General features: G+C 47.5%; 2 protein-coding genes across 3 annotated transcripts in view; one reads left to right on the top strand and one right to left on the bottom strand.

Annotated features, from left to right (window-relative positions):
• Positions 1 to 27652, bottom strand: part of PTH (parathyroid hormone) — a 321523-nt gene that overhangs the window by 235155 nt on the left and 58716 nt on the right. The window lies entirely within an intron of this gene.
• The window catches only part of DHCR7 (7-dehydrocholesterol reductase), a 45331-nt gene continuing 18197 nt past the window's right edge, over positions 519 to 27652 (top strand). Inside the window, exon 1 of the mRNA XM_063946396.1 lies at positions 519 to 621. The gene's annotated coding sequence lies outside the window, so the exon portion shown is untranslated. The remainder of the gene's footprint in view (positions 622 to 27652) is intronic.

Genomic DNA, 27652 nt, shown 5'->3' with positions numbered 1-27652 from the left:
GCCGCTGTGCGATGCCTTTGCACTTCTGCGGGGGGGGGGGATCCGCACTGACATGCGGGGCGGACTAGGTCTGTGCTGGGCGTCCCCCCGCATGTCTGAGTTCATGATCGCAGCTGTGCTAAATTTAGCACAGCTACGATCAACCCGGAATGACCCCCATAGTTCAAAGGAAGCTATATATGTATATATTATACACACACATGTAATATACATGTTTATAAATTCTTTTTTTGGTTTTGTTATTTTGTAAGTACACTACATATAAAATGTATAATGTTAGGTTTCTGTCTATGAAAGCGTTGCATGTGGCGGCAGTGTTTCGGATGCAGCCGGCCTGCAGCAATACATAACTGGGCTGGTTGTATATACAGTGTGTAGAGCGATTGTTATGGTAACAGAGTGCACTCATGGTGGCTTGAGGCAGCTGCACCAATCCAGCTGTGTGTGAGTAGATGATGTGTTATCCCTGAGTGTGTGTCATTGGTGAGCAGGCTTTGTGTGTCACACCAGGGGAGGAGATAGAGGGGGGAAGGCAGGGACCTGCCTGGCCTGCAGATACAGTATCATCATCCTTCTGCTGCTGCTGCACAAAGGATCTGCAGGCCCAGGGACACAAAGCAGGTAAAGGAACCTCTGCTACATTATACAGGGCTAGTCACACACTATATATGTGAGAACGTTTGATATCTACCAGGAACAAGGCAAAGAAATAAGCGAGAGAATACTAGTTAATTATCCCGGGGCTTGGAATGCTGATAGAATGTGCAGAAAGGGCTTATTTGTTTCCATGTTGGTTTAACGATTAGCAATCTCCTAAGGTAGGCAGGGACCATGCCTGGTGAACCTTCTACAGGAGGCCATGCTGGGGTGGCATTTCTGCAGAAATATTAAATAACCAAGCCGCCATATAAACCACATTGCATTTCATATGCTTCTTTTTTTTTGGCTGCATTTTGCCCCACACGTACAGAGAGTTGTGTAAGCACAGAACGCACGTAGAAATGTTTTGCAACCACTAGTCGTTGTGTATACAGTGAGTACCCAGAGAGATAAATATAGGGTTCTAACTATAATATTGAAATGGAATAAACGTTGTTTAACATTAAAAAAAACAACACACTGCAAGTTACATTTATATAACAATAATTGTTCTTTTCACATACATTTACTACTGAATTTCCATTAGACGCATCATCATAAATTATTATTACCAGTTATTTAGAGAGCGCACACATATTCCGCAGCGCTTTACAGAGAATATTTGGCCATTCACAAGTGACGCCAATGTGTACTTATTATTATTATGTATATAACGCACTCATACTATGCAGCGCTTTACTTAGTAGCCCAAGAGACGGTCCAGCCCCTCGGCCGGTGACTGATAGTCACATTTAATGGTGGACACAGTGGCACATTTTGGGCCCTTGTAGAGGCATGGGGACATGGCCACACCGTGTTAGGAATTTTGTTGGCCCTCCATGAATGCTGTGCTGTTGTGTTACCGTAACACAAGTATTGTGAGCTCTTTATTGCGCGGTTGTCCGATAGTAAGTCGTGTTGTTTATTGAGCTACAGTTATCTAACCTTTAGTCGTATTAATGAGCTGTAATTGTGAGTAGATAGCAATGATAACAACAGGCACAGTATACTCAGCTCACCTACTGTATAACCTGTGTATCTGGCAACGTGTTAATACAATTTATATACAGAAGTACTTTGGAATATTTGCATACCATAATGAGATATCTTGGGGACCCAAGACTAAGGTGGTCATTCTGAGTTGTTCGCTAGCTGCTTTCGTTCCTTGCGCAGCGATCAGGCAAAAAAAAACGGCACTTCTGCGCATGCGGCGCAATGCGCACGCGCGTCGTACTATTACAACGAACGATGAAGTTTCACACAAGGTCTAGCAATGCTTTTTAGTCGCACTGCTGGTCGCAGAGTGATTGACATGAAGTGGGTGTCAACTGACCGTTTTCAGGGAGTGTTCGAAAAAACGCAGGCGTGCCAGGAAAAACGCAGGCGTGGCTGGGCGAACGCAGGGCGTGTTCGTGACGTCAAAACAGGAACTGAACAGTCTGAAGTGATCGCAAGCGCTGAGTAGGTCTGAAACTACTCTGAAACTGCACAGAGGGCGGCGGCATAGCGTTTGCACGGCTACTAAAAACTGCTAGCGAGCGAACATCTCGGAATGACCACCTTAATACAGAATGCATTTATGTTTCCTTTACATCTTATACACACAGCCTGGTGGTGATTGTATACAAAATATGTATTAATTGTGTACATGAAACAAAGTCTGTGTACACCGAACCATCGAAGAGCAAAGGTGTCACTATCTCAGTCGCGCTGAAACTTTTTGGAATCCGGAATATTTTGTATATCGTACTCTCAGATATGGGAAACTATACGTCTGTAGCGTTACAAGTTGTGCTGGGTATGAGCGATTTTGCCCTTGCTCAGTGTACTTCTTCTGCTGCCAGGGGTAAACACACAAGACTTCTAGAGAGGGGGTTCTGAATATCTGCACGGGGAAGCTTATTTAGCCAGTATCACAGCACTCACCAGCATATCACCTATTCTGTATTACTACTTATTATATATTTATATAAGGCTATACACACCCACACAGTACATACTGTATATATGATGAAGACTATCAGTAAAAGGATCACTACACATAGTTATATATACAGGGATCAGAGCAGGACATGCTGATGATGAAATGTGACCTGAGTGGCCTGAGGCAGGGTGCTGCCTGTGCTTTCAAAAGCTTTAGGGATTTTCACAGTGTTACATTATGGATGCTTTTATATACTGCGACACAAGGTTATTGCCATATGTTCCCCACCTCTCCTATGTTCCTCCTCCCCTCCCTCCGGTCTCCTCTGTTAGTATATCTGTCATTATTGTCTTCTCTTGTGTTCAGCTTTATTTTCCCTCCTATCCCCTACGTCTTATTCCCTAACTCCGCCCCCCCCCCCCCCCCTCCCATCAGCGATGTGAGTTGAGGGAATGTCGGTATACTAGGAATGGTCATCGTCTATCGATTTATCGGACCTACCAATGTTTTGGTCCGATAGCTATCAATTATATATATGATCTCCGTGGCTCCCGATGGTCTTTCCTCCATCTTCTCACTGGGGAGGGGGCTGCTGGGAGGCTCTGAGGGCTGCTGGGAGTTGCAAGGGCTGCTGGGAGATGTAGATCGGGGCGATGCGACCCAGCTCCCGTTTACACAGCACAGCTTGGTTCGAGTTACTGGCATTAGGAAATCTACTCCTTACTGCGTGCCAGCCACTAACTCCCTCTTCCCTCTCTTTGACCATCATCTTCTCTCCTTTAGCTTCCCCCTACTTCCCAGAGGCAGATAATAGGGGAGAGGTGGAGCACGGGGGAAATGTACCCGGGTCACCATGCACTCATAAGGGTGACATTCACAATCTCAACAATTATGTCAACAGTTATTAAGTTGACATTGTTGAAATGTCGGCAGGCAACATGTCAACAGCCTCAGAATGATATGTTCAGTGTCGACATCTGAATGTTGACATGCGAAATCCCGACACTGTCAGAATGAAGACATTAGGATTAAGCTGCTGGAGGGGAGGATAGAGTTAGACACTAGCGGGGATGGTTACACTATGTGGGGGGTAGGGTTTGGGGTTAGGGTTACCGCAGCTGAAGATGCCCATTGGGACCAGGTAAGTGACTGTTGCCCCACCGGGGATGCTTTGGCGACATTTCAGCCGTGTCCACATGATAAATGTCGACCTAGTACACAACGCCCCCCCAGGTTACCCTGTGTTAATGGAGGCTGCTGGCCAAACGGCTACATCATTCATCACTTCTGTTCCACATAAAGTGTGTGTGTGTGTGTGTGTGTGTGTGTGTGTGTGTGTGTGTGTGTGTGTGTGTGTGTGTGTAAAATTATTGTACAAACTGCATGAAATGTCACAGTTACAGCCGTCTTGTACAGTGTACAATATCTAAACCCTCTGGTCACCTTTTCCTTCACTCGTCCATAATTAAGAAACCCTCACTTGACCCCAACAATACAAAAGATGGCACCTGCAGCATTATCATAATGAGTTGGCTCTCAATTTAGAAATACATAAATGTATGACCCAAAGCAGATGCTATTATCATGTAGCGTAGAACACCAGAGCAGAGGCGCCTTGTTGCGGTTGGTGGCTTACCATGTGTTTGCAAATGTATGTAACTGAGATCTCTGCATTACTGTTATCATGTAGGATGTATGTCTCCTTACTGGCCTATTGGCAGAGTGCTGGGGGAATTTTTTTTTTCTAGTCTAGATTAAACCCTCCCTTACAAGCACCTGAGATGGGTATCACTGTTCTGAGAGGTATGAAAGGGATCAGTAGTTGGAGGGTAAGCTGATCCTTGTAGTGCCATATTGGAGGATCTTGGGGTGCCTCCAGGTGAGTTGGCTCTCAATTTAGAAATACATAAATGTATGAACCAAAGTAGGTGCTGTTATGTAGTGTAGGACACCAGAGCAGAGACGCCTTGTCGTGGTTGGTAGCGTACCATGTTTGCAAATGTTTGTAACGGACATCTCTGCATTTCTGTTATCATGTAGGATGTATGTCTCTTTTGCTGACCCATTATGGTTTGCTGAGAGAATTTTTTTTTTTCTAGTCTAGATTAACTCCTTACATGCACCCGTGATGGCCCAATAAATTGATCTGAGCAGCTGCTACTCTGTGTAGCATTGGCATAATTTCTCAGATCCACTACAACCAAAGACTGATTGCATCCACCTCTGAATGAGAACCTGTATACATATTTACACTTGCATGCAGCACGGGTCAGAACGGCAAAGAACGGGTCAGAATGACCCCCCCATGTGCGTCCCCAAGTGTCGTGGCGATCTGGTTGTTCTGCGGTATGATTAGCTTGGTTACTGCGCATCACTTAGGAGAGATATAATACCCTAAGCTGTGCAGAGAAGCGACAGAGTCCCTCTTCCATGTTATGGGCTGAGCCCTGATGTGCCGCTGTCACCCCCTCTCTGTAGTGTAGCCGCTCAGTGTATTTCCCAACCTCTGTTGCACGCTTTGGGGGATCCCCCACATTGCTGAATAGACCAAGCTCTGATAAATGAAACTCTTTTTTTGTAATTTTTATTTTAGGCAAACTAATTCTATCCTCAGCTAGGCTCCTTTTTGGAAAAACGTATCCCAGCAGGTGGGGCCTCTGCTATAAAAACTCCAAAACTTTTCTTCCACCTTCAGAGATATTACAGAATCGTCTGTAGAAGTGTCAGACGTGACCTCTGTCAGCTAGAACTCACAGCCCAGCCTCTGCTGATGATAGGTCTGTAGGAATAGCCCCCCGAGGGTGTCCTTCCCCGCCTACTGGCTGCCTGTGGTGACAAGACTCACACCGGAGTTCTGGTGATCAAAGCCAAAGTAAAATAGCTATGCATCCAGTTACCTGTGGCTCCTGTCCTTACTTACACAGGTTTATGTCACCTAATACTAGAGCCTCTAGTCCAGGCTTTCCTGACCTCGGTCCTCAAGGCACACTAACCGTGCAGGTTTTAGTGATATCCAGGCTTGAGCACATGTGACTTAAGTAGTACCTCAGTTATTTTGATTTAACCATCTGTGCTGAAGCCTGGATATCACTAAAACCTGCACTGTTCGTGAGCCTTGAGGACTGAGGTTGGGAATACCTGCTCTGGTCATCAGTGGAAATCAGGATTTACCTTTCCTAAGCCGGTCACACATGGACCAATTCTACCATTCGGCCCAAGTACCCAAAACACAGGATCAGTGCCCCATCTGGTGCCAGACTTAAGAGCCCCATACACTAGAACGATAATGCCCGATTTCATCCATTTTCGGGCTGATATATCGGGTGAAATCGGGCAATTTGGAGGCGTTTCCGATTCGATCCGATGCGCGTTCCCGTGAGCGTCGGATCGGATCCCTTATGTCGTTAGTGCTGCACTCGTGATATGTCGGTTCCCTCAGGCATGGCTGGGATCACATACGATATATCGCATGCAAAATATACCAAATCGCATGGAATCACTTCCGGGAAGCTCCCGGGAGAGTTCAAGGGAAATCGCCTCCGACCTCAGCCTCAGACATATCGTTGTAGTGTATGGGGTCCGTTAGCAGGAGGCGAATCAGCTGCTCACACTTTGGTGTAAAGGGGGGAGGGGGCAGGCACGTAAGGGGGGATGTGGCTGTGCACAGAAGGACAAACAGAGCACAAACATCAGAATGAGATATAGCTGCATTGTTCCTATCCCTAAGTAACCCCAGTAGTCCAGGTATATTTATCTTCCCAGTCATTTAGAGCAGACCTATTTACCCTGGCCCACTGTCTTCATCCTGTCTAGCCTGATTTATTGGTCTGTGTTATTCCAGAATTGCATACACTTACATTTATTATCACGTTGTTTCACTGTTACTGTGTATATTCCCTGTGCGGCACTGCAGACACTATTTGTTACTTTAAAAATAAAGATAATAATTTCAAATGTTGCTATTACAAGCAATGTTACCTGTTTAGCACTTCCATCTAATACACAGTCCAGTATCATTGTGCTATGGGCCTAATTCAGACCTGATCGCTGGGCAGTGATTTTTGCACCGCTGCGATCAGATAGTCGCTGCCTACATGGTGAGTGTATTTTAGCTGTGCAAGTGTGCGAACGCATGTGTAGCCGAGCGGTACAAATAGATTTTGTGCAGTCTCTGCGCAGCCCAGGACTTACTCAGCCGCTGCGATCATTTCAGCCTGTCTAGGACCGGAAACCGACGTCAGGAACCCTCCCTGCCCACGCTTGTACACGCCTGCGTTTTTCCAACCACTCCCTGAAGACGGTCAGTTGCCACCCACAAATGCTCTCTTCCTGTCAATCTCCTTGCGAACGCCCGTGTGAATGGATCCTTCGCACAAACCCATCGATGAGCAGCGATCCGCTTTGTACCCGTGCAACGCGCCTGCGCATTGCGGTGCGTACACACTTCAGACCTGATCGCCCGCTGTTCGAAAACGCAGCCTAGCGATCAGGTCTGAATTACCACCTATAATCATACAGTGTCACCAAGTATTTGGATAATTTCAGAAGTAATATATAATATAATAGTAGTCTATAAAATGGTCTCGTGCCTAAGCGGGGGCTAAGTGGTCACGTTTCCCGGGTGCCGGTTTTGAGGGGTCACCGAGAACTCCGCCTCGATCCTTCGGCCAGCTGCTCGCCTCCTGTAGCACAGAGAGTGTTTGCAAGCACTTTGTACTTCTCCAAGCTCTGCAGTCTCTCTCTCTCCCTCATCCCTCTCCTCTGTCCCATCTCTCCCTCTCTCTCTTACCTGTGGGGCGACGTAATGTTAATGGGTATTACTGTGCAGTGTAATGAGAACAATGGTGTGTGACGTAGTTTGATTTTATTTTTTTTTGCAGGGGAGGATTATGGGGGGGGGGCAAATTACTGCCTTGCCCTGGGTGCCGAAAATCCTAGTTTCAGCTGTGCTTCTACACATATATTTAATACATAGGGGGTCATTCCGAGTTGATCGCTCGCTAGCAGTTTTTGGCAGCCGTGCAAACGCATAGTCGCCGCCCACGGGGGAGTGTATTTTCGCATTGCAGGAGTGTGAACGCCTGTGCAGCAGAGCGCCTGCAAACACATTTTGTGCAAAACAAGACCAGCCTTGTAGATACTTATCCTGTGCGATTATTGCTGCGACGAGTGACACGGTAATGACGTCAGATACCCGCCCAGCAAACGTCCGGCCACGCTTGCGTTTTTCCAAACACTCCCAGAAAACGGTCAGTTGACACCCATGAACGCCCTCTCTTTGTCAATCTCCTTGCGTTCGGCTGTGCGATTGGAATCGTCGCTAGAACCAGTGCAAAACCACAATGGACTTCATACCCGTACGATGCGCGTGTGCATTGCGGTGCATACGCATGCGCAGATTCGCTTTTTTTTCACTGATCGCTATGCAGCGAACAACGGCAGCTAGCGATCAACTCGGAATGACCCCCATAGTTTCTCATATGTATTATTGCATGTAAAAAAATACATAAAATTACATGCCCAAACACGAGGGAAACTGTGTACTAAATATATGTCATCACAAGTCAGAATGTATGGGCTTGTTTTCAGTTTGGGAATAATTGACGGCTATTTTTTGAGTATATAATGACCTAAACATAAAGATTTATTTTCCTTTAGTCCCCATATTATTTTCAGTGATGGAACTGTGAGGCATTGCAAGTGTAGCAGCCACCCACAAGTGAACAGACACGCCCACTGAATCCATTGCAACGTGCTAGGCAACTGCGCACTCTATCGCAACCGCGATGCAGATGCGAGGAACATCGGCTCCCTGAGTGCCTCCACGGACGTGCAGAATAGCTGCGGGAGCTCCGACATTTGCGCCATGTTTTATACGTACAAGATCACAGTCACACGCCAAGACACGCCCCGAAAATGGTCAAGATGCGCCTGCATTTTTACCTTCACCAAATGGTCACTTCCTGTCACTCACTCTGCAACTGATTCCTCGGTGCAAGCGGCATCGCACAGGTACCTTCAATTAAACCACGCAGCTAACTGTCGCGCTAGAGGTGTTCAAGGAGAATAAAGTCCACGTAAAAACTACAAAATCAGGTTGCATGGTTTACGCGGAATCCGTTGGTTTTCCGCACGTAAATCTTGATTTTTCAGCGTGGGAAAAAGGCTATTTAACTGAATAGCCTTTCTCCGCTCTGCAGGAATTTTTTGCGGGGTGAAATCAGCAGCTAATTGAATACCCCCCTATATGTCCAGTTTAATTTTCAAGTACTGTACATCATTTGAAACAGCGCACATTTACATTTCTTACGGCCCAGTGTTGACTCTATAACATTGATGTGTTGTTTGCTTTTCACTCTGTGTGCTTAGACAGAATGGAAAGCAACTGATATAGTTATTGCAGTCTGAAAATAAGAATTTACTTACCGATAATTCTATTTCTCGTAGTCCGTAGTGGATGCTGGGAACTCCGTAAGGACCATGGGGAATAGCGGCTCCGCAGGAGACTGGGCACAAAAGTAAAGCTTTAGGACTACCTGGTGTGCACTGGCTCCTCCCCCTATGACCCTCCTCCAAGCCTCAGTTAGGATACTGTGCCCGGACGAGCGTACACAATAAGGAAGGATTTATGAATCCCGGGTAAGACTCATACCAGCCACACCAATCACACCGTACAACTTGTGATCTGAACCCAGTTAACAGCATGATAACAGAGGAGCCTCTGGATAGATGGCTCACAACAATAACCCGATTTAGTTAACAATAACTATGGCCCTCATTCCGAGTTGATCGCTCGGTAATTTTCTTCGCATCGCAGTGAAATTCCGCTTAGTACGCATGCGCAATATTCGCACTGCGACTGCGCCAAGTAATTTTGCAATGAAGATAGTATTTTTACTCACGGCTTTTTCTTCGCTCTGGCGAACGTAGTGTGATTGACAGGAAATGGGTGTTACTGGGCGGAAACACAGCGTTTTCGGGGCGTGTGGATAAAAACGCTACCGTTTCCGGAAAAAACGCAGGAGTGGCCGGAGAAACGGGGGAGTGTCTGGGCGAACGCTGGGTGTGTTTATGACGTCAAACCAGGAACGACAAGCACTGAACTGAACGCAGATGCCGAGTAAGTCTGAAGCTACTCTGAAACTGCTAAGTAGTTTGTAATCGCAATATTGCGAATACATCGGTCGCAATTTTAAGAAGCTAAGATACACTCCCAGTAGGCGTAGGCTTAGCGTGAGCAACTCAGCTAAATTCGCCTTGCGAGCGATCAACTCGGAATGAGGGCCTATGTACAAGTATTGCAGACAATCCGCACTTGGGATGGGCGCCCAGCATCCACTACGGACTACGAGAAATAGAATTATCGGTAAGTAAATTCTTATTTTCTCTGACGTCCTAGTGGATGCTGGGAACTCCGTAAGGACCATGGGGATTATACCAAAGCTCCCAAACGGGCGGGAGAGTGCGGATGACTCTGCAGCACCGAATGAGAGAACTCCAGGTCCTCCTCAGCCAGGGTATCAAATTTGTAAACGTGTTTTCCCCTGACCAAGTAGCTGCTCGGCAAAGTTGTAAAGCCGAGACCCCTCGGGCAGCCGCCCAAGATGAGCCCACCTTTCTTGTGGAATGGGCTTTTACAGATTTTGGCTGTGGCAGTCCTGCCACAGAATGTGCAAGCTGAATTGTATTACAAATCCAACGAGCAATAGTCTGCTTAGAAGCAGGAGCACCCAGCTTGTTGGGTGCATACAGGATAAACAGCGAGTCAGATTTTCTGACTCCAGCCGTCCTGGAAACATATATTTTCAAGGCCCTGACTACGTCCAACAACTTGGAGTCCTCCAAGTCACTAGTAGCCGCAGGTACCACAATAGGTTGGTTCAGATGAAACACTGAAACCACCTTAGGGAGAAAATGAGGACGAGTCCTCAATTCCGCCCTGTCTGAATGGAAGATCAGATAAGGGCTTTTACAGGATAAAGCCCGCCAATTCTGACACGCGCCTGGCCGAGGCCAGGGCCAACAACATGACCACTTTCCATGTGAGATATTTTAACTCCACAGATTCAAGTGGTTCAAAACAATGTGACTTTAGGAACCCCAAAACTACATTAAGATCCCAAGGTGCCACTGGAGGCACAAAAGGAGGCTGTATATGCAGTACCCCTTTTACAAACGTCTGAACTTCAGGAACTGAAGCTAGTTCTTTCTGGAAGAAAATTGACAGGGCCGAAATTTGAACCTTAATGGACCCCAATTTTAGGCCCATAGACACTCCTGTTTACAGGAAATGCAGGAATCGACCTAGTTGAAATTCCTCCATCGGGGCCTTACTGGCCTCGCACCACGCAACATATTTTCGCCAAATGCGGTGATAATGCTTTGCGGTTACATCCTTCCTGGCTTGATCAGGGTAGGGATGACTTCATCCGGAATGCCTTTTTCCTTCAGGATCCGGCGTTCAACCGCCCTGCCGTCAAACGCAGCCGCGGTAAGTCTTGGAATAGACAGGGTCCTTGCTGGAGCAGGTCCCTTCTTAGAGGTAGAGGCCACGGGTCCTCCGTGAGCATCTCTTGAAGTTCCGGGTACCAAGTCCTTCTTGGCCAATCCGGAGCCACGAGTATAGTTCTTACTCCCCTCCGTCTTATAATTCTCAGTACTTTTGGTATGAGAGGAAGAGGAGGGAACACATACACTGACTGGTACACCCACGGTGTTACCAGAGCGTCCACAGCTATTGCCTGAGGGTCCCTTGACCTGGCGCAATACCTGTCCAATTTTTTGTTTAGGCGGGACGCCATCATGTCCACCTTTGGTTTTTCCCAACGGTTTACAATCATGTGGAAGACTTCTGGGTGAAGTCCCCACTCTCCCGGGTGGAGGTCGTGCCTGCTGAGGAAGTCTGCTTCCCAGTTGTCCACTCCCGGAATGAACACTGCTGACAATGCTATCACATGATTTTCCGCCCAGCGAAAAATCCTTGCAGCTTCTGCCATTGCCCTCCTGCTTCTTGTGCCGCCCTGTCTGTTTACGTGGGCGACTGCCGTGATGTTGTCCGACTGGATCAGCACCGGCTGACCCTGAAGCAGAGGTCTTGCTTGGCTTAGGGCATTGTAAATGGCCCTTAGCTCCAAAATATTTATGTGAAGTGATGTCTCCAGGCTTGACCACAAGCCCTGGAAATTTCTTCCCTGTGTGACTGCTCCCCAGCCTCGCAGGCTGGCATCCGTGGTCACCAGGACCCAGTCCTGAATGCCGAATCTGCGGCCCTCTAGAAGATGAGCACTCTGCAACCACCACAGGAGAGACACCCTTGTCTTTGGTGACAGGGTTATCCGCTGATGCATCTGAAGATGCGATCCGGACCATTTGTCCAGCAGGTCCCACTGGAAAGTTCTTGCGTGGAATCTGCCGAATGGAATTGCTTCGTAGGAAGCCACCATTTTTCCCAGGACCCTTGTGCACTGATGCACTGACACTTGGCCTGGTTTTAGGAGGTTTCTGACTAGTTCGGATAACTCCCTGGCTTTCTCCTCCGGGAGAAACACCTTTTTCTGGACTGTGTCCAGGATCATCCCTAGGAATAGAAGACGTGTCGTCGGGATCAGCTGCGATTTTGGAATATTGAGAATCCAACCGTGCTGCCGCAACACTACTTGAGATAGTGCTACCCCGACTACCAACTGTTCCCTGGATCTTGCCCTTATCAGGAGATCGTCCAAGTAAGGGATAACTAAAACTCCCTTCCTTCGAAGGAGTATTATCATTTTGGCCATTACTTTGGTAAAGACCCGGGGTGCCGTGGACAAACCAAACGGCAGCGTCTGAAACTGATAGTGACAGTTCTGTACCACAAACCTGAGGTACCCTTGGTGAGAAGGGTAAATTGGGACATGGAGATAAGCATCCTTGATGTCCAGAGACACCATATAATCCCCTTCTTCCAGGTTCGCAATCACCGCTCTGAGTGACTCCATCTTGAATTTGAACCTTTGTATGTAAGTGTTCAAGGATTTCAGATTTAAAATAAGTCTCACCGAGCCGTCCGGCTCGGCCGGGCACAAAAATCTAACTGAGGCTTGGAGGAGGGTCATAGGGGGAGGAGCCAGTGCACACCAGGTAGTCCTAAAGCTTTACTTTTGTGCCCAGTCTCCTGCGGAGCCGCTATTCCCCATGGTCCTTACGGAGTTCCCAGCATCCACTAGGACGTCAGAGAAATAAATAATAAAGCCCTATTATAGGAAGAACTTTTGGATAAATTGTTTCTTACCAGTGCTGACTGTGTATATGACAGATAGTTATGCAGCTACAACATTATTTTCGTCAAGTAATAAAAAACTTTTTGTTAAAAAAGACATAAGACCAGTATATGACCGATAATTACTGTATTATAATTATTTTAAATAACCTATTTACCTTTATTTGTATACTAATAAAGGTTACTTTAAAAAAACTAAACATTATTTTACTTAATCATTAGAGTGCCCCTAATATATAAAGTCATCTATATAAAGTAATTTTTTCTGTCCTACTAAAATGTTGACATTGTGAGAAGGCTGTAGGCAGGAGGGTTAGGCTGCAGGTGGGAGCTCAAGGTTAGGCTGCCTGGGGGTAGAGGGTTAGGCTGCAGGTGGGAGATCAAGGTTAGGCTGCCTGGGGGTAGAGGGTTAGGCTGCAGGTGGGAGCTCAAGGTTAGGCTGCCTGGGGGTAGAGGGTTAGGCTGCAGGTGGGAGATCAAGGTTAGGCTGCCTGGGGGTAGAGGGTTAGGCTGCAGGTGCGATCTCAAGGTTAGGCTGCCTAGGGGTGGAGAGTTAGGCTGCAGGTGGGAGCTCAAGGTTAGGCTGCCTGGGGGTAGAGGGTTAGGCTGCAGGTGGGAGCTAAAGGTTAGGCTGCCTGGGGGTAGAGGGTTAGGCTGCAGGTGAGAGCTCAAGGTTAGGCTGTCTGGGGTAGAAGGTTAGGCTGCAGGTGGAAGCTCACGGTTAGGCTGCCTGGGGGTAGAGGGTTAGGCTGCAGGTGGGAGATCAAGGTTAGGCTGCCTGGGGGTAGAGGGTTAGGCTGCAGGTGGGAGATCAAGGTTAGGCTGCCTGGGGGTAGAGGGTTAGGCTGCAGGTGGGAGATCAAGGTTAGACTGCCTGGGGTACAGGATTAGGCTGCAGGTGCGATCTCAAGGTTAGGCTGCCTGGGGGTGGAGGGTTAGGCTGCAGGTGGGAGCTCAAGGTTAGGCTGCCTGGAGGTAGAGGGTTAGGCTACAGGTGGGAGCTCAAGGTTAGGCTGCCTGGGGTAGAGGGTTAGGCTGCAGGTGCGATCTCAAGGTTAGGCTGCCTGGGGGTAGAGGGTTAGGCTGCAGGTGGGAGCTCAAGGTTAGGCTGCCTGGGGGTAGAGGGTTAGGCTGCATGTGGGAATTAAGGGTTAGGCTGCCTGGGGTAGAGGGTTAGGCTGCAGGTGGGAGCTCAAGGTTAGGCTGCCTGGGGGTAGAGGGTTTGGCTGCAGGTGCGAGCTCAAGGTTAGGCTGCCTGGGGGTAGAGGGTTAGGCTGCAGGTGCGATCTCAAGGTTAGGCTGCCTGGGGGTAGAGGGTTAGGCTGCAGGTGGGAGCTCAAGGTTAGGCTGCCTGGGGGTAGAGGGTTAGGCTGCATGTGGGAATTAAGGGTTAGGCTGCCTGGGGTAGAGGGTTAGGCTGCAGGTGGGAGCTCAAGGTTAGGCTGCCTGGGGGTAGAGGGTTAGGCTGCAGGTGCGAGCTCAAGGTTAGGCTGCCTGGGGGTAGAGGGTTAGGCTGCAGGTGCGATCTCAAGGTTAGGCTGCCTGGGGGTAGAGGGTTAGGCTGCAGGTGGGAGATCAAGGTTAGGCTGCCTGGGGGTAGAGGGTTAGGCTGCAGGTGCGATCTCAAGGTTAGGCTGCCTGGGGGTAGAGGGTTAGGCTGCAGGTGCGATCTCAAGGTTAGGCTGCCTGGGGGTAGAGGGTTAGGCTGCAGGTGGGAGCTCAAGGTTAGGCTGCCTGGGGGTAGAGGGTTAGGCTGCATGTGGGAATTAAGGGTTAGGCTGCCTGGGGTAGAGGGTTAGGCTGCAGGTGGGAGCTCAAGGTTAGGCTGCCTGGGGGTAGAGGGTTAGGCTGCAGGTGCGAGCTCAAGGTTAGGCTGCCTGGGGGTAGAGGGTTAGGCTGCAGGTGCGATCTCAAGGTTAGGCTGCCTAGGGGTAGAGGGTTAGGCTGCAGGTGGGAGCTCAAGGTTAGGCTGCCTGGGGGTAGAGGGTTAGGCTGCATGTGGGAATTAAGGGTTAGGCTGCCTGGGGTAGAGGGTTAGGCTGCAGGTGGGAGCTCAAGGTTAGGCTGCCTGGGGGTAGAGGGTTAGGCTGCAGGTGCGAGCTCAAGGTTAGGCTGCCTGGGGGTAGAGGGTTAGGCTGCAGGTGCGATCTCAAGGTTAGGCTGCCTGGGGGTAGAGGGTTAGGCTGCAGGTGGGAGATCAAGGTTAGGCTGCCTGGGGGTAGAGGGTTAGGCTGCAGGTGCGATCTCAAGGTTAGGCTGCCTGGGGGTAGAGGGTTAGGCTGCAGGTGGGAGCTCAAGGTTAGGCTGCCTGGGGGTAGAGGGTTAGGCTGCAGGTGGGAGCTCAAGGTTAGGCTGCCTGGGGGTAGAGGGTTAGGCTGCATGTGGGAATTAAGGGTTAGGCTGCCTGGGGTAGAGGGTTAGGCTGCAGGTGGGAGCTCAAGGTTAGGCTGCCTGGGGGTAGAGGGTTAGGCTGCAGGTGCGAGCTCAAGGTTAGGCTGCCTGGGGGTAGAGGGTTAGGCTGCAGGTGCGAGCTCAAGGTTAGGCTGCCTGGGGGTAGAGGGTTAGGCTGCAGGTGGGAGCTCAAGGTTAGGCTGCCTGGGGGTAGAGGGTTAGGCTGCAGGTGGGAGCTCAAGGTTAGGCTGCCTGGGGGTAGAGGGTTAGGGTTAGGCACCATAGGGATTACAGTGAGGGAAGAAATAACCAAAAACTAGAGAATCAGAGGTCTGACCTGGAAGTCACAAGATTGCTCGGACCTCAGAGACGCCGCTGGAGCTGCCAGGAGCAGGAAAGTGACCGCTGGGCCATGATGGATGATATGTCAGCATTCTAACATATCAACATCCCATCATGGTCTACCTGATAAATGTCACTGTTGACAGTATAACTGCTGACATATCATACGCAAGGGGTATGGTTGTTAGGTCGACAGTCATTAGGTCGACATGGGCAATAGGTCAACATGGTCATTAGGTCGACATGTACTAAGTCGACAGGTCAAAAGGTCGACATGAGTTTTTCACATATTTTTTTTTCTTCATTTTTGGGAATTTTTAATACTTATTGATCCATGTGGACTACAATTGGAACGGTAACCTGTGCCGAGCGAAGCGAGCCATGCGAGGGGACACGGTGCACTAACTGGGGTTCCCCGTCACTTTACGAAGTAAACGAAGCCAAAAACAGTAAAAAAAACCATGTCGACCTTTTGACCTAGTACATGTCGACCTAATGACCATGTCGACCTTCCATGGTCGACCTAATGACTGTCGACCTAAGTTGAGTCGACCCAATGACCCGTATCCATACGCAACCCATTAGCACATCTCCAAAAAAATGTAATTTGTTGCAACTGGTCAAGCTGCTAATTTCTATGCAGCAGTCAGCAGATGTTTCTGTGTATTGCTGCAGATACTACACCCCTGTCACCTACATATGGCCTGCACAGGCTCCTGGTGAGTAACCTACTGAACTTCAGCACAGGAAGACTCAGGACAGCCGATAAGACAATGCAGAGTTCTGGAATGACTTTTGGGGGTCATTCCGAGTTGATCGCTAGCTGCCGTTGTTTGCAGCGCAGCGATCAGGCTAAAAATCTGCATTTCTGCGCATGTGTATGCACCGCAATGCGCAGGCGCGTCGTACGGCTACTCTTGAAGTGCAAAGGCATCGCCGTTTTGCACTTCTGGGGGGGGGGGGGGGGCAGCACTGACATGCGGGGCGGGATAGTCCTGTGCTGGGCGTCCCCCCGCATGTCAGTGTGAATGATAAATTTAGCACAGCTACGATCATCTCGGAATGACCCCCCCATATGCATGTGACATAATGTAACTTAGGGGTGCTGACAGTATGCCGTATGACTGGGCCTGGATGGATGAAGCCAGTGTGTGCAACCGTGGATGTTTGCTGATATCTATCAGTCCCATGTACAAGGCAGCTCCAGAGGCTGATAAGAACTCCCATGGCTGGAGAGATAACGTGTAATCTAGTGCAAAGATTACATATACAAGGTCAGAGACTTTCCCCTGCAGACTTTGCTGACATGAAACTATGATCACTTGTGTGACAAACGCTTTGATCCTCTTCTGTTGGTTTCACACAAGCTCTATTCCAGCTGGAGAGGCGCTAACGTGTACAGAATTCATACTGCAGCTGGAAAACCGGTTGTATAAAACCAGAATGTATGGACAGGGCTTCAGCTGCCAGTTGTGGAGCTACTATTTATAAGTGCTGCACTGGAAAGTCAGGATAGCACTGAGCACTGTAGTTGCATGTCAGGGATTTGCAGATTTGTGGTCCTTTAAGCCTTGCGTTCTCTGTCTAGTCTGTGTCACACAGGAAACCATAACATGTAGCGTGCAGGAATCACATGCTCTCTGGTGACCTATATGTCTTGTGACACTGTGTTATGAATCACTCTATTCCTTAAGTGACACAGTCTATGCTCCCTTTTCTTTAATATAGCCCCAGCGACCATGTTTGCCTACAATCCTGTAATGTATGATCCTGCCGCTCACCCTGATCATTTCCGGTATCACAGGGGGATATTAGTGTGCAGAATAACATTACGGGTGAGAGCAAATCCAGCAAAGTAGGTGCAGAAAAAAAAAACACATTTTGCTCTAGCGGTGAAAATGTAAAATGCAGAACGGGATTTTGGCGGCTATTATCAAGCATTGTTTTTCATAATATTAACTAGAACAGCATTTTATTAATGATTGCATTGTACTAACTAGCTTAATGCAAGAGGTTTCACCTAAATCTCCTGCATAATGCTACTTAGTGCTGCAGACCAGGGTCCCCGTTATTATCACTGGGGACTACAGTCTGACCGCTATGTACCAAACTTGGCCCTGTTGGTTTACTCCAACCTCAGATGGCGTAAACAGTGTTATGTCTATGGAGGCATTCTCAGAGGGAAGGGATCTTATGATCCATCTCCCACAGCCTCCGTCAGGCATAGTGTCAGATTCTCAGGAGGAGACTTTCCCCGACTCCTGATATTCCAGGGATGTAATCTGCAGAACGGCGGTTATCCTGTGCCTGTGAGATACATTTAGTACACAGAAGGGCTGAGATTCTTACTACGTAGGCCCTTTAGAGTAATGAGGGGCCACATCATTCTGTATCCTAACAGTAAGAATAGAGCTTGTGATGTTAGTGTATTGGAATGCTTAATATTTGTAGACACTCCTTTACTAATATGTGTAAGCCTGAATCTTCAGTGATGGTCCCTAGGACCAAGGGGATGCTGGGAAGTGGGTGGTCCAGTGTGCTTGGACTTGGTGATGGAATAAACAGCACAGCAGTGAACTCACATGTCTCTGTGTCCTGATGACTGGATTTACAAACAAATGAACAAAACATGGTGTCAGAAGAAGTGTAACTTGGACTGCTAGTGCTCTCAGAGTGTGACAAAATCCTGCAGAAGTCTGTAAGGCTGTGATAATCAGTGTCTGCAAAGCCTGCCGTGTGCTCCTATCTTCAAACAGTGAGTAACCATGGATAAACTAGCTCCTCCAACCGGCATGCTGATGTCTGATAACTTGTCTGAAAACTGGAAAAGATTTAAGCAAAGGTTTAAAATATATCTTGCTGCATGTGGTGCTGATTCAGAGGCTGACAAAACGAAGGCATCCATTTTCCTCCATGTGATAGGAGAGGATGTCCTGGACATTTATAATAGTTTTCAGTTTGCTGAGGGGCAGAATATGGTGCTATCTTCTATAATGCAAAAGTTTGAAGATTACTTTGTGCCAAGGAAAAATGTGACATATAAAAGATATAAGTTTTTCACATGTGATCAGAAGTCTGTAGATGGATTTGATCAGTATGTTACAGAGCTGCAATCACTCAGTAAAACATGTGAGTTTGGTGATTTAAAGGATTCACTGATTAGAGATTGTATTGTCTGTGGAATACCTGATAATGGACTCAGAGAGAGATTGCTGAGAGAGCAAGACCTAACACTAGAAAAAAGGCAGTGACTGTAGATCTGCAGAAATAACTAGATTTCAAGCCAAAAAGTTACACAAGGACGCTGATGCTGCTGTATATGTAGTGCAGAAAACAGAGCAAAGCAAACCTCCATTCTCAAGAATGAAGCAGTCTAAGCCACAGTCTAATAAGGAAATGTGTAGTAGATGTGGAAATGCTCACAATCCTAAAATGTGCCCTGCTTATGGTAAAACCTGCATGAAATGTGGTAGACTTAATCACTTTGCCAAATGCTGTAAAATGAAAAGTGGAACAACCACAGTGCATGCTGTTAAACAAACACAGGAATTCTTTGGGATTGCATTGAACTTTGCAGTGCAGATAAGAAAGAATAGATTGTCCCTTTAACTGTGAACGAGATTGTCATTCCCTTTAAGCTTGCTACTGGCGCGCAGGTGAATTTAATATCATTTCAAGACTATAAGACTTTTAGAGTAAAACCTAAAATTCATCCAGCCAAAGTGAAAGTTACAGGGTACACTGGGGAGGAAATTCCTGTGAAAGGTACATGCTTAGTGACACTGAAATATAAGGGACAACATTTTAAAACATCTCTACTGATTGTGGATAAAAATGTGCAACCGGTTCTAGGATTAAGTTCCTGTGAGAAACTAAGCTTGCTAAAGAAAGTTTTTATGGTGACATCACAAGTAGAAGATGACTGCAAATCGATGTTTACAGAATACAGAGACTTGTTTGAAGATCTAGGTTGTTTGCCTGGAGAGCATAAAATAAATATAGACACGCAAGTTTCTTCAGTGATACACCCCTGTAGAAAAGTGCCGTTTGCGCTGAGAGAAAGACTGAAACAAGAGTTAAATCGCATGGAAGCCTTGGGTGTGATACAGAAAGTTGATGAGCATACTGAATGGGTAAGCTCCTTAGTAATTGTTGAAAAGAAAAATGGACAACTCAGAATATGTCTAGACCCCAGAGATTTAAACAAAGCTATTAAACGAGAACATTTCAAACTACCAACCAGAGATTAAATCATGTCGCAATTTGCGGGAGCAAAATGGTTCAGTAAATTGGACGCATCTTCAGGATTCTGGCAAATGAAGCTAGATGAGGTCAGCTCAAAGCTTTGTACATTTAATACACCAGAAGGTAGATACAGATTTCTTCGACTACCATATGGAATATTGTCTGCTCCAGAAGTATATCACAATAAGATACACATGATTTTTGAACATATTCCAGGTGTTGAACCAATGATGGATGACATTATTGTCTGGGGATCTACAAAGGAAGAACATGATTCTAGATTGAGACAAGTAATGGAACTTGTCAAGAAAGTGAATCTAAAGCTTAACAAGGACAAATGTGAATTTGGCGTGAATACACTTACCTTTATGGGCGACGTGGTCTCGGATCAAGGTGTAAACCCAGACCAAAGGAAAATATCAGCCATAGTGAACATGGAATGTCCTAACAACAAAGACAACGTCAGAAGATTCCTAGGAATGATTACTTACTTAGGAAAGTTTATTTCTCAACTCTCTGAACGAACAGCCTCTCTTAGATGGTTGTTGGACAAAGATAACGAGTGGATGTGGTCACATGAACAAGAAGAAAGTTGGCAAAACTTGAAACAGATCATTACAGAGCAACCAGTGCTAAAATTCTTTGATCCTGCGAAAAGAATAAGAATTTCAGCGGATGCTTCGCAATTTGGCCTAGGCTCAGTGCTCTTACAAGAACATGAGGATACATGGCAACCAGTAATCTATGCATCAAGAGCACTGACAAGTGCTGAAACAAGGTATGCTCAGATAGAAAAAGAACTTCTAGCGATCACATATGCATGTGAGCGATTTCATCAGTTTGTGTATGGTCAAACATTTACAGTGGAAACTGACCACAAGCCATTGGTAGCTATCATGACTAAATCATTACATGACTGTCCCATGAGAATTCAACGAATGCTTATCAGACTACAGAAATATGATGTACACTTGCTGTACTGTCCCGGTAAATACATGTACATTGCTGATACACTTTCTCGTGCTGTGGACAAAAGTGAAGGTTCCAAAAATCTGATGGATGAAGAGATAGAAGCCTATGTTAATTTGATCGTAGCTTCTCTACCAGTGTCTCTTGCAAGACAAGAACAGATTAGGAAAGAAACTGAGACAGATGACACAATGAAAGTGTTGAAAGATATCATTCTGAAAGGTTGGCCAGCATAAAAACATGCGTGCCCGCTGTCTATCCATGATTATTGGATGTACCGCAGTGACCTTACAGTTGTCGATGGTATTATTTACAAAGGCAATAGGTTTGTCATACCTGCACGACTAAGAAAAACTATGCTGTGCAAGATACATGAAGGCCACTGAGGAAAAGAAAAATGTAAGCGGAGAGCGCGTGAAGTTATGTATTGGCCAAGAATGAACCAAGACATAGCACAGACTACAGCTACATGTGAATTATGTCTTACGTATAAATCGAAACAACAAGTCGAGCCACTGAGTCCTCACGCAGTTCCAGAGAGACCGTACCAGAGAGTTGGCACAGATTTGTTTGATTGTAATGGGAAAACGTACATTGTCGTGACTGATTATTACTCTAACTACCCTGAGGTGAAGACACTACATACAGGCCCTCATTCCGAGTTGATCGGTCGCAAGGCGAATTTAGCAGAGTTACACACGCTAAGCCGCCGCCTACTGGGAGTGAATCTTAGCTTCTTAAAATTGCGACCGATGTATTCGCAATATTGCGATTACTAACTACTTAGCAGTTTCAGAGTAGCTTCAGACTTACTCTGCCTGTGCGATCAGTTCAGTGCTTGTCGTTCCTGGTTGACGTCACAAACACACCCAGCGTTCGCCCAGGCACTCCCACCGTTTCTCCGGCCACTCCTGCGTTTTTTCCGGAAACGGTAGCGTTTTCAGCCACACGCCCCTGAAACGCCGTGTTTCCGCCCAGTAACACCCATTTCCTGTCAATCACATTACGATCGCCGGAGCGATGAAAAAGCCGTGAGTAAAATTACTTTCTACATAGCAAAGTTACTTGGCGCAGTCGCAGTGCGAACATTGCGCATGCGTACTAAGCGGATTTTCATTGCGATGCGATGAAAAAATAAGAATTTACTTACCGATAATTCTATTTCTCGGAGTCCGTAGTGGATGCTGGGGTTCCTGAAAGGACCATGGGGGATAGCGGCTCCGCAGGAGACAGGGCACAAAAAGTAAAGCTTTTACAGGTCAGGTGGTGTGCACTGGCTCCTCCCCCTATGACCCTCCTCCAGACTCCAGTTAGGTACTGTGCCCGGACGAGCGTACACAATAAGGGAGGATTTTGAATCCCGGGTAAGACTCATACCAGCCACACCAATCACACCGTACAACTTGTGATCTAAACCCAGTTAACAGTATGATAACAGAGGAGCCTCTGAAAGATGGCTCCCTAAACAAAATAACCCGAAATAGTTAACAATAACTATGTACAAGTCTTGCAGATAATCCGCACTTGGGATGGGCGCCCAGCATCCACTACGGACTCCGAGAAATAGAATTATCGGTAAGTAAATTCTTATTTTCTCTATCGTCCTAAGTGGATGCTGGGGTTCCTGAAAGGACCATGGGGATTATACCAAAGCTCCCAAACGGGCGGGAGAGTGCGGATGACTCTGCAGCACCGAATGAGAGAACTCCAGGTCCTCTTTTGCCAGGGTATCAAATTTGTAAAATTTTACAAACGTGTTCTCCCCTGACCACGTAGCTGCTCGGCAGAGTTGTAATGCCGAGACCCCTCGGGCAGCCGCCCAGGATGAGCCCACCTTCCTTGTGGAATGGGCCTTAACAGAATTAGGCTGTGGTAGGCCTGCCACAGAATGTGCAAGTTGAATCGTGTTACAAATCCAACGAGCAATCGACTGCTTAGAAGCAGGTGCACCCAACTTGTTGGGTGCATACAGTATAAACAGCGAGTCAGATTTTCTGACTCCAGCCGTCCTTGAAATGTATATCTTTAAGCTCTGACAACGTCCAACAACTTGGAGTCTTCCAAGTCGTTTGTAGCCGCAGGCACTACAATAGGCTGGTTCAGGTGAAACGCTGACACCACCTTCGGGAGAAAATGCGGACGCGTCCGCAGCTCTGCCCTATCTGAATGGAAAATTAAATAAGGACTTTTATAAGATAAAGCCGCCAGTTCTGATACTCTCCTGGCCGAAGCCAGGGCCAGTAACATAGTCACTTTCCATGTGAGATATTTCAAATCCACCTTCTTAAGTGGTTCAAACCAATGGGATTTGAGGAAATCTAAAACTACATTTAGATCCCACGGTGCCACCGGAGGCACCACAGGAGGCTGTATATGCAGTACTCCTTTGACAAAAGTCTGGACCTCAGGAACTGAGGCCAATTCTTTTTGGAAGAATATAGACAGGGCCGAAATTTGAACCTTAATAGATCCCAATTTGAGACCCATAGACAATCCTGATTGCAGGAAATGTAGGAAACGACCCAGTTGAAATTCCTCCGTCGGAGCATTCCGACCCTCGCACCATGCCACATATTTCCGCCAAATGCGGTGATAATGCTTTTCGGTGACTTCTTTCCTTGCCTTAATCAAGGTAGGAATGACTTCTTCAGGAATGCCTTTTTCTTTTAGAATCTGGCGTTCAACCGCCATGCCGTCAAACGCAGCCGCGGTAAGTCTTGAAAAAGACAAGGACCCTGCTGAGGCAGGTCCCTTCTCAGAGGTAGAGGCCACGGATCGTCCGTGACCATCTCTTGAAGTTCCGGGTACCAAGTCCTTCTTGGCCAATCCGGAGCCACTAGTATCGTTCTTACTCCTCTTTGCCGTATAATCCTCAATACCTTTGGTATGAGAGGCAGAGGAGGAAACACATATACCGACTGGTACACCCAAGGTGTTACCAGCGCATCCACAGCTATTGCCTGCGGATCTCTTGACCTGGCGCAATACCTGTCCAGTTTTTTGTTGAGGCGAGACGCCATCATGTCCACCATTGGTTTTTCCCAACGGTTTATTATCATGAGGAAAACTTCTGAATGAAGTCCCCACTCTCCCGGGTGAAGATCGTGTCTGCTGAGGAAGTCTGCTTCCCAGTTGTCCACGTCCGGGATGAATACTGCTGACAATGCTATCACGTGATTCTCCGCCCAGCGAAGGATCCTGGCAGCTTCTGCCATTGCACTCCTGCTTCTTGTGCCGCCCTGTCTGTTTACATGGGCGACTGCCGTGATGTTGTCCGACTGGATCAACACCGGTCTTCCTTGAAGCAGAGGTTCCGCCTGGTTTAGAGCATTGTAGATTGCTCTTAGTTCCAGAATGTTTATGTGAAGAGACTTTTCCAGGCTCGTCCACACTCCCTGGAAGTTTCTTCCCTGTGTGACTGCTCCCCAGCCTCTCAGGCTGGCGTCCGTGGTCACCAGGATCCAATCCTGTATGCCGAATCTGCGGCCCTCCAGTAGATGAGCCTCCTGCAACCACCACAGAAGAGATACCCTTGTCCTTGGAGACAGGGTTATCCGCTGATGCATCTGAAGATGCGATCCGGACCATTCGTCCAGCAAATCTCCCTGAAAATGTTTTGCGTGAGATCTGCCGAATGGAATCGCTTCGTAAGAAGCCACCATTTTTCCCAGGCCTCCTGTGCATTAATGCACTGATACTTGGCCTGGTTTTAGGAGGTTTCTGACTAGGTCGGATAACTCCCTGGCTTTCCCCTCCAGGAGAAATACCTTTTTCTGGACTATGCCCAGAATCATTCCTGGGAACAGCAGACGTATCATCGGAAAACACAGCTGCGATTTTTGGAATATTTAGAATCCACTCGTGCTATCGTAGAACTACTTTAGATAGTTCTTTTCCGACCTCCAACTGTTCTCTGGAACTTGCCCCTTTCAGGATATCGTCCAAGTAAGGGATAATTAAGATGCCCTTTTCTTTGAAGAGAGTCATCTTTTCGGCCATTACCTTGGTAAAGGCCCGGGGTGCCGTGGATAATTCAACGGCAACTTTTGAAACTGATATTGACAGTTCTGTATCACGAACCCGATGTACCCTTGTTGAGAAGGGCAAATTTGGACATGGAGGTAATCCTTGATGTCCAGGGACACCATATAGTCCCCTTCTTTCCGGTTCGCTATCACTGCTCTGAGTGACTCCATCTTGATTTGAACCTTTATGTAAGTGTTCAAAGATTTCAGATTTAGACTATGTCTCACCAAGCCGTCTGGCTTCAGTACCACCATATAGTGTGGAAGACTAATACCCTTTTCCTTGTTGTAGGAGGGGTACTTTGATTATCACCTGCTGGAAATACAGCTTGTGAATTTTTCCCAATACTGCCTCCCTGTTGGAGGGAGCCGTTGGTAACGCAGACTTCAGGAACCTGCGAGGAAAAGATGTCTCGACTCTCCAATCTGTACCCCTGGGATAATACTAGTACGATCCAGGGGTCAACTTGCGAGTGATCCCACTGCGCGTTGAGACTCTTGAGACTACACCCCCACCTAACCTGAGTCCGCTTACACGGCCCCAGCGTCATGCTGGGGACTTGGCAGACGCGGTGGAAGGCTTCCTTTCCTGGGAAGGAGCTGTCTGCTGCAGTCTACTTCCCTTTCCTCTATGTCTGGGCAGATATGACTGGCCTTTTGCCCGCTTGCCCTCATGGGAACGGAAGGATTGAGGCTGAAAAGACGGTGTCTGTTTCTGCTGAGATGTAACTTGGGGTAAAAAGGTTGGATTTCCAGCTGTTGCCGAGACCCCCAGGTCCGTTGGACCGACCCCAAACAACTCTTTCCCTTTATACGGCCATACTTCCATGTGTCGTATGGGATATGTATCACCTGACCACTGTCGTGTCCATGACATCTTCTGGGAGATATGGATCACGCACTTATTTTGATGCCAGAGTGCACATATCCCTCTGTGCATCTCGCATACATAAATATATAATGCATCCTATTAAATGCTCTATATCAATCAAATATTTTCAGTCAGGGAAACCGACCAAGCCAACCCAGCACTGCATCTCCAGGCTGATGGCGATCGCTGGTCGCAGTATAACCACCTTATGTGTGTATATACTTTTTAGGATATTTTTCCAGCTGCCTATCAGCTGGCTCCTTGAGGGCGGCCGTATCTGGCGACGGTAACGCCACTTGATAAGCGTGTGAGCGCCTTATTCATTCCCAACGCGCCCTAACTTCTGGCGGGAAAGGGTATAACGCCAATATTTGCTATCGGGGTACACCCACGCATCATCACACACTTTATTTTATTTTATCTGATTCAGGAAAAACTACAGGTAGTTTTTTCACTCCCACATAATACCCTTTTTTGTGGTACTTGTAGTATCAGAAATATGTAACACCTCCTTCATTGCCCTTAACGTGTGGCCCTAATAAGGAATACGTTTGTTTATTCACCGTCGACACTGGATTCAGTGTCGGTGTCTGTGTCTGTGTCGACCGACTGAGGTAAATGGGCGTTATTAAAAACCCCTGACGGTGTTTCTGAGACGCCTGGACCGGTACTAATTGTTTGTCGGCCGTCTCATGTCGTCAACCGACCTTGCAGCGTGTTGACATTCTCACGTAATTCCCTAAATAAGCCATCCATACCGGTGTCGACTCCCTAGAGAGTGACATCACCATCATAGGCAATTGCTCCGCCTCCTCCAACATCGTCCTCATACATGTCGACACACACGTACCGACACACAGCACACACACCGGGAATGCTCTGACAGAGGACAGGACCCCACTAGCCCTTTGGAGAGACAGAGGGAGAGTTTGCCAGCACACACCAAAAAAACGCTATAATTACATAGGGACAACCTTATATAAGTGTTTCTCCCTTATAGCATCTTTAATATATTTATGTCGCCAATTTAGTGCCCCCCCTCTCTGTTTAAACCCTGTTTCTGTAGTGCAGTGCAGGGGAGAGCCTGGGAGCCTTCTCTCCAGCCTTTCTGTGAGAGAAAATGGCGCTGTGTGCTGAGGAGATAGGCCCCGCCCCTTTTTCGGCGGGCTCGTCTCCCGCTATTTATTGTATTTAGGCAGGGGTTAAATATCTCCATATAGCCTCTGGGGGCTATATGTGAGGTATTTTTAGCCTTATATAGGTTTACATTTGCCTCCCAGGGCGCCCCCCCCCAGCGCCCTGCACCCTCAGTGACTGCCGTGTGAAGTGTGCTGAGAGGAAAATGGCGCACAGCTGCAGTGCTGTGCGCTACCTTTAGAAGACTGCAGGAGTCTTCAGCCGCCGATTCTGGACCTCTTCTTGCTTCAGCATCTGCGAGGGGGCCGGCGGCGAGGCTCCGGTGACCATCCAGGCTGTACCTGTGATCGTCCCTCTGGAGCTTCATGTCCAGTAGCCAAGAAGCCAATCCATCCTGCACGCAGGTGAGTTCACTTCTTCTCCCCTCTGTCCCTCGTTGCAGTGATCCTGTTGCCAGCAGGAATCACTGTAAAATAAAAAACCTAAGCTAAACTTCTCTAAGCAGCTCTTTATGAGAGCCACCTAGAATTGCACCCTTCTCGGCCGGGCACAAAAATCTAACTGGAGTCTGGAGGAGGGTCATAGGGGGAGGAGCCAGTGCACACCACCTGACCTGTAAAAGCTTTACTTTTTGTGCCCTGTCTCCTGCGGAGCCGCTATCCCCCATGGTCCTTTCAGGAACCCCAGCATCCACTTAGGACGATAGAGAAATACCGAGCGAACAACTCGGAATGAGGGCCACAACTACTAGTAAAGATGTAATCAATTGCATGAAGTCAATCTTTGCAAGGCATGGTGTTCCTATGGAAGTGTTCACTGACAATGGTCCTCAGTTTTCCAGTGCTGAATTT

Source organism: Pseudophryne corroboree, chromosome 11 (assembly GCF_028390025.1).
Source record: "Pseudophryne corroboree isolate aPseCor3 chromosome 11, aPseCor3.hap2, whole genome shotgun sequence".
NCBI lineage: Eukaryota > Metazoa > Chordata > Amphibia > Anura > Myobatrachidae > Pseudophryne > Pseudophryne corroboree.
Note: the sequence above shows the minus strand (reverse complement) of the source record. Positions and strands in the feature narration are given on the sequence as shown.